Genomic DNA, 7,910 nt, shown 5'->3' with positions numbered 1-7,910 from the left:
CCACCTATCTCAGTTCTGCCACAGTCAGCTCCACTCCCTCACCCTCATAGCCCCACATGAAGCTGGAAGAGAAGGCCGATAGGGTAGATTCAAACTCTGACAGCTAGGAACAATGGACCTGAACCAACAGAATGAAATTTAGCAGAGATAAATGTCAAGTTCTACATACTGAGCTCAGGAATCAATCACAGGGACAGGATGGAAAGAGCTGATTTGCAGTAATGATAAAGAAACATCTGAGAGAAGTGGCTGAGTAGCTGGCCAGAAGCTGAATAGTCACCAGGAGTGTGCGGCAACAAGTACATCAAAGAGATACTGTCTTTACAGGTCAGGCCAGGTACAGTGACTCACGCCTGTAATCCCAGCACTTTGGGAGGCCAAGGCAGGTTGACCACCTGAGGTCAGGAGTTTGAGACCAGTCTGGCCAACACTGTGAAACCCCATCTCTGCTAAAAATACAAAAATTAGCCAGGTGTGGTGGTGGTGCACCTGTAATCCCAGCTATTTGGGAGGCTGAGGCATGAGAATCTCTTGGACCTGGGAGGTGGAGGTTGCAGTGAACCGAGATTGCACCACTGCACTCCAGTCTGTGCAACAAAGTGAGACTCCATCTCAACAGCAACAACAACAAAAAAGATACTAACACAATTTGAGGCTAAGTCAATAGTAGAGTGTCCAGGTATAGAAACAGCAATCTGACAGTCAGGATGGTTTAGACCCCAACTGAAATAGTGTTTAGCTATGGGCAGTATGATACAAGTATGCCCAGGAGAGAAAAAAGAGGTGATGAATACCTAGATACAAATTCTGAAAGCTCACAGGGAGAGGGACTGGAAAGCTGGATGTCAGAACTTGGTGCTCAGTTAATGCTAGCTACTATTTTCCCCTTTCCTTGGTTGCCCAGTTCCTAGGAGATTGTCCTGAGGCTGAGGGTCTGCCTCTTGAAAAGCATAAATATCTCCTCTCCAGCTCCAGCTGCGTTTCCTCATCTGCCCCTTCCCCATTCTCCTCATGAGGATGGGGTATGGCCACTGTTGCTGGTGTGTCTGCAATGTGTCCTTCCATCTCAAGCTCTCTGAACTCAGAGATCAATATTATGGGTCTGGTGTAATGTCTCTCCTCATTTCTCATCCTAATCCTGGAATGTGGAGTTGGTAGTGTCCCTAGGGCTGAATCCTGTGTTTTATAGACGAAAAAACTGTGCTTCAGAAAAAGACTGTGGTTTTCTCAAGGTCCTGGAGTTATTTGGTCGTGGAGCTAGGATCAGAACCGCAGTCAGTCCAATGCCGTTTTTGAACTGGCTTCTGGTCCCTTTCCTCCTAATCCAACCACTCACTGAGCTCCAAGAGGTTTTGATTTGAAGAAGGAGGAGGAAAGGGAGAAGGCAAGATGTAGAAGTTCTGTGGGTCAGCAGCAGAGTGCATGAGATTGAGAAGACTAGACCCCAAGGCTCTGTCTTTTATCGATAGGGTTGCCTTTGTTACTGAAGTGAAGTGAGCCAATATCCTAGTTTTTATCTGGGGAACCCTGACTCCCAGGAAAATCCTTGATTCACTCACTACTCACTGCTGCCTGGGGAATAAGATAGGACTTACCCAACATCAGGATAATCTTAACCGCTTCCTTGACTCCTTCTTGCAAGGGAGTGGGACAGTAGTATTGCTTTGATTTCCAGCAGCAATAGCCCCAGGACAGGTATTAAATAGAGAAAGTAACATTTTGCCTTTAATAACCTCACTTGTCTGTTTACCACAACTTTTAACCTAAAATTCCAGCAATTTTATCATCATCATCACCGTTCTCTCATCCCTTACGCCGTTCCATGTGCACAGCACACTATAGGGTATATACTTTATATATCCTTAATGTTTCCAATTACCTTGTGAGGTTGCCCATGGCAATGCTGATGCCCAGGGAGGCAGGCATCATGACTTGCTGAGCTCAAGCCAAGTGTGGCTGAATCACAAGGTATTATCAGTTTTGTTTCCTCAGGCAAGCTGTATTTCTCAAATGTGCCTTCCTTGAAAACTGTCTTAAATGCACCTTCCTGTAAAAATTTTTTTTTTATAATTCTAGGGTGAGAGTCTCATTTTAGGTCTACAAAAGAAAAGAGCAGTGATGTGTGAACTTGTAACACAAGCAGACAGAAGATCAGTTGAGGGGTGACTCGCATGGCCAGAGAATTTAAAAGTTACCGAAGAAAATCAAGAAATAATTGAGGCCAACCCATTTTAAGGATGCGGACACTGGGACCCAGAAAAAGAACTGATTTCCTGGGAAAATAGAGCTGTTTGGTGGCATTGCTGGGATTGTACCCGGATCTCTGGGTTCCCGCCCTGACATGAGCCTGGACACTGGTCCACTCTAGTTGCTGACAATGAGTATTCAGGAATCTGTCAGCTATAATCTGCCATTCTCATGAAAGCACAGATGGACTGGCTAATTGCTTTTGCCCTCTCCCTGGAGTTTGGAAGCCCTCTTTGCTCCAAGCTAGTGGACAGCTCTCCTGGGCCTGCAGGTTATTATGCCCCACATGCGAATGTAACCCGAGAGGTGTAACCCAGGAGAAGTTGGGCATCCAATTGCTCCACATCTGTCCAGAGCCCAGGTGCCTGGGATGTCTCTGTCCCCCAGGGCACTGGTGCTCAGACACAGCGGGAACATCTCCCTAGTGTCCCCACTGCCTTCCTAGAGGGCATTCCTCCTTACTGTTGCCACCACCCTGTTTGGGGAGTTCGGTACTGTTTCCATGCTCTGCCATCCCCTTTATATAGAAAATCACTGTCCACATAATGTTAGCTCCCTGCCCCTTGAAGTCATAGCCCTACCTCACCCATCCCTTTTGGATTCCCTATTCCTTCCCCTAGATCTTGACAGTAGCCTGGAACTCACTGGATTTCACCTTCAGTTTTCAGTGTCTGTCCTGAAGCCACCTCCTCTGGCCTGGCACTCTTATCAGTCTGCAAACAGGCAAAGCCATTGATCAAGGAAATGCTCAGACCCAGGCTTCCCCAATGTTGGATTTTCTTGCCACTGGCCCTCTAAGCCCTCACAGCCTCCTCTCTGCTTTCCACTCCTGCCCTTCCTGTCCCCCCAACCCCAGCCCTCCACAATGCCACAACTATACAGACAAAGCCAAAGGCTGGCTCTTTCTTCAAGTATATGTACTGAGGAACTAATTCTTTAGGATGGCCTTTTACAAAAAGGAAGTTCAAGTTACCTGGTCATATAAACTTGGAAAATACTGGTTAAACGGAATGCAACAAGATCCCTTACTGCAAGGTTCTCAGAGCCTTTACCACGCTGATATGCAATGTGCCCCCTCCAAGCACATCATATCGAATAGTGTTTCCAACACGGATTCGACTGTACCTAAAGAGCAGTGCTCTCTACAAATACATTTTAGGAAACATTTAACCCTTTTCTGCACCTTAGTACTAACAAATTTCAACACTGCCACTTATTTGCTGTGTGACTTCAGGCGAGTTGTTTTGCCTCTCTGTGCCAGTGTTTACATGAGTAAAAGCAAATAAAAGCAAGGTAGGGGTTGGACAGGATGCTCACTGGAGCCCCCACTGGCACTGGCATTTTCCGGTTCTCCCGTCTGTATTTTCTGACACGTGTCTGCCTCCAAACGCACAGGCAGCAGAAATGCTATAGATCGATAACAGCATGGCACTAACAAGACGTGCATACAATGAGACACAATGGATGACTTTGTGAGCGGCTGAGATACTTCCTGGAGGTTGAAAATCGTTTTTATTTAGCCGGCATCACATGTCCATTAATGGCACTCAGCATCTCTAGAGATTGAGTGTGGCTTGTAACTCAGTGACAGACAAGGCCCATTGGGACTGTGAGGCTCAGGGAATTTCACTGGGGATTCAGATGCCACCCATGATCCCTGCAGACCAGGCAGTGCTCAAAAGTATGGAGGCATCAGAGATCCCATTCTTATTCAGGACACCGCATTGCCTGGGAGGCACGGCATCAATACTAAAACAACTAAGTTAGGGTAGACGTGGTAATATCAGAGAGAGTTGTAGAGGGACACTAGAAACACATTCACTTACCGCAAGGAACACCAGGCAAGCTGAATTGTGAGGACCTTTCCAGCCCTGGGCTTCTGGGATTCCCTTGGGTGCCTTCTGTGTGTAATCTACTAGTCTAGATACAGAGGAGAAAACAAATGTGAAGAAAACACACATCTTACCGTTAAGAGGTATAATCCTTTAGACACGCTGGGATAAAGGTGTTTTATCATCAGATAAGTTTCAGAATGTTACCCACCTATTCCCTGCCCCCTGGAAATCCTCAACATACACAATATGTTAAAGGCTCTGAGAAGTCTGGGATCAAGCTACATAACTGGGGAATCCAAGGTCACCCACATCTATCTGACCATGCAGCTCTTCTTTCTGAACCTCTCCTAACAGATCATAGAATTATTGTTTCCTACAATGAGAATCACATATCAGACCTGGAAAGGACCTGATGGTAGCTTTTAGGCAGGTCCCACACCTCAGATAAGGAGGAGCCATTCCACTGTGATGATCTTGAGTGGGTCAATGAAAACCCTCCCCTGGGACTTTCTGAACTGTCTCTGGATCCTTGACTGAGACTCTCAGGGTGTGATCCCAGAGTTGGCAGTTGCTGCCTTGGCCTGTACATCATGATGGTGTGGTATGACTGTGCTGCTATGCTGCTGTCATACATGGAACCCCCTGCCCCTCACTCCCTTCAAAAAAGGAGGAGAGGAAAAAAAGAGAATGTGCCAGTCGAGTGTATTCCTACTTACAGTTCCCAAGATTTCTGCAGCTGCTATGATTATTATAACTTTTCCTTCCTTTTTTATTTTTTTTCTGCATGTAGTCTCAGCCTCCTTCTAGGAAATCCTTTTCCCCTTTTTCTTTCTTTCTTTCTTTCTTTTTTTTTTTTTTTGAAATTAAACTGTGTAAGTCAAAACTCTCTCTATCACAAATTAAAGAAAACTTACTCAAACTGACTTATGCAAAAAGTTAACTTCTTGGATCCTATGACTTCACAGTCTAGAAGGAGAGCTAGCTCTGGCCATGGCTGGATACAGGTAGGCCAACACCATCTTCAGGACCTGGGTTCTTTCTCTCAGTCTCAGCAATGCTTCCTCTCTGTGGCCTCCATTCTCAGAAAGGCTTGCCCTTATGGTAGCTGAAATGGCGGCAGCTGCTCTGACTTCAGGTGCAATCCAACAGAAAGTGGCCAAAGGCGTGGCAGGTGGCACCTGCAAACGTTATTACGTGTCACTCTGGTTGAACCAGCTTAGGTCTGCTGCCCAACACAGAACCAGTCAGTATCATCAGGTGTTTTCATTCTCCAGAGTCTCCATAACAAAGTACCACAGACTGGGTGGCTTCAACAGTAGAAACGTATTGTCTCACAGTTCTGGAGGAAGAAGCCCAATATCAAGGTGTTGGCAGTCCCTTCTGAGGGCTGTGAGGAAGCACCTCCTTCCGCCTTCCTCCTTGGCTTTATAGACGTATCCCCCCGATCTCTGCCTTCATGTTCACCTGGCCTTCTCCCCGTGTTTGTGAGTCTGTATCTCCCATGGTGTTCTTTCATCAGCCCCACCCCCATGCTCTAAATGACCTAATTACATCTGCAAAGGCCCCTGTTTCCAAATAAGGTCACAATCTGATGTACAGGTAGTTAACACTGCAACATATAAACTTTTAGGTGATATAATTCGACTTGCTACACGAGGGGAAACATTTTGCCAGTTGGCTTAGGCATGAATCCTGTGCTTCAGCCTGGAGCTGCTTGTGAAAGTCCCAGCTGGACCAGAGGGACTGAGGATAGAGGAGATGTAGACACCCTCACTTCAATCAAACAAACACAAAATGAACCAGCCGTGGCTGGAAGAAGGGGACATGGATGCTGGGGAGGCAAACCACACATACCCATTACCTATTTTCACTTGGGTTTTCAACACTTGGCAGCCAACAATGGCCTAAGCAGTACCCCTGTCTTTCCCCCATCACCCCAATTCGTCGTCTTCCAGGCAGTTCTATGATTCAGAACCCAGTAAAGCCTTGCACTTGCTTTAGTCATGATGTCTTTTCTCTTTGGAAAATGTCCGTTTCCTGCATCTCTAACATATTCCATGCACGTACTCTCATTTCCTGTCCAATGGCACCTTCTCTGGAAGCCTCTCCCCAAGGCCATGGCACACACACACTCATTCTTCTTTGCTTCCACAATGTTGGGAAGAGCATCTATTGCGGTGCTTTCCACGCTGTATCATCCTGCACTTCCACAACCTGTGAGCCCCTGAGAAAGGTTCTGTGCCTTATGCTTCCCACATCCCAGAGCCCAGTGCAGTGCCTGGACCAGAGCAAGGGCTCCTTCAGTCTTCACTCAAGCAGCTCCAAGCATTCAAGCCTGGCCCTCTGCACTCTTTCCCCCAGGCTGCCTTCTTTCCTCACAAGTGCTTGTCAGCCCTGGCTCGCCTGCTCTTCCCTCACCCAGGGCAGTTCTCCTCAACAGGCTTCACTGCCTCCTGAATAGTCATGAGTCTCTCTGGGCATAACCATCACTCACCCAAGAGCCTCCAAACTCCCCTGCTCTTTGGTCTCCCACCTACAGCAGCCATGCTCCATGCTGCCTGACTCCCTGTCTTCTTCTGAACTGTTTTGATGTTTAGCTCTTTGGGGACAAAATCACTGTCTGTGCTGCTTGAGTGGCCACAGAATCACAACCAGCTTTGGATTATTGCTCAACAGTTCCCAATGGGAGCTTCCCTAGCCCAGAGGGCAGGGACCCTGGATCACATGGGCACAACAGACACATGAGTGAAGCAACTCTGAGCATATTACTCAAGTCTCTGGGCCTCAATTTTCTAATCTGAAACAGGGGGATGATTCTATCTGTCTCCAGAAGAGCTTTGTGGACAAAAGACACAGTGCACATCCTTCTTCATCTCCCTTGGTATCATGCTCCTTGCTCCATGAGAACTGCTTTTGAGCCTGGCCTCCTCTGAGGAATGTCCCTTGGCTATAGCCACCCACTGTGATTGTCCTCTTATTTTTATTAAACTAGGATCACTTACCACGTTCCTTTAATTCAGAGCTTGTGGGGAAGAAAGGTGCCTATATCTGGCCTTCTAGTGACATTCTCTAGGTGCCTATATCTGACCTTCTAGTGACTTTTTCTGACTAGCTGTGTGGCCTTAGGCAAGTGACTTAACCTCTCTGATCCTCCTTTTCTTTATCTGAAAAAAAGTAAGTTGAATATCCTTCCCTCGGGGCTACTGTAAGGTGTGTGGAATGGGTTCGTGAAGTGGGTGGTAGGCCAGCACAGTGGCACCTTCCTCCCCTCTCCTCTTCACTCCCCCTGCCCTAGGTGTGCCAGACTCCACAGGAGAAGGGAAGCAGGGATTATGTTAGATAAGAACTAGACTTCTCTGAGTTCTTCAGCTGCTTCAGGGAACTAATGAATCTCAGGAAAGTCTGCTTTCACTGACTGCCAACTCTTTCCTTCGAGGTGCTTCAACCTTCCCCTCAGGGCCCTTCCTCTGACCTATTCTTGTAAAAATGAAAAAAAAAAAAAGTTGCATCAAGAAAATTGCCTACTATTTATGTATCCCAAGGGGAACCCTACATGGAAGATAAAGGAGGCAGCTGATTGGAAACAGCCCTATGCGCCCTTTCTCCAAATGCCCATCTGGGGCTCAGGGAGGTAAGAACCTTCTTGGATTCCTGACCTAGAACCAGAACCAGAAGGTTTGACCCAGAGTAAGACAGCATTTTAGGGAAGGCTAGGGAAGCTGTCCATTCACTGATTCATTGAAGAAGTGGACATGGATGCTGTGGAGGCAAACCACACATGCCCACTACCTATTTTGACTTGGGTTTCTAATACTGCAGCCAGCAATG

The sequence above is a fragment of the Colobus angolensis genome, unplaced genomic scaffold (assembly GCF_000951035.1).
Source record: "Colobus angolensis palliatus isolate OR3802 unplaced genomic scaffold, Cang.pa_1.0 Scaffold474, whole genome shotgun sequence".
NCBI lineage: Eukaryota > Metazoa > Chordata > Mammalia > Primates > Cercopithecidae > Colobus > Colobus angolensis.
The sequence above is the reverse complement of the archived record's forward strand: the minus strand, read 5'-3'. Positions refer to the sequence as shown.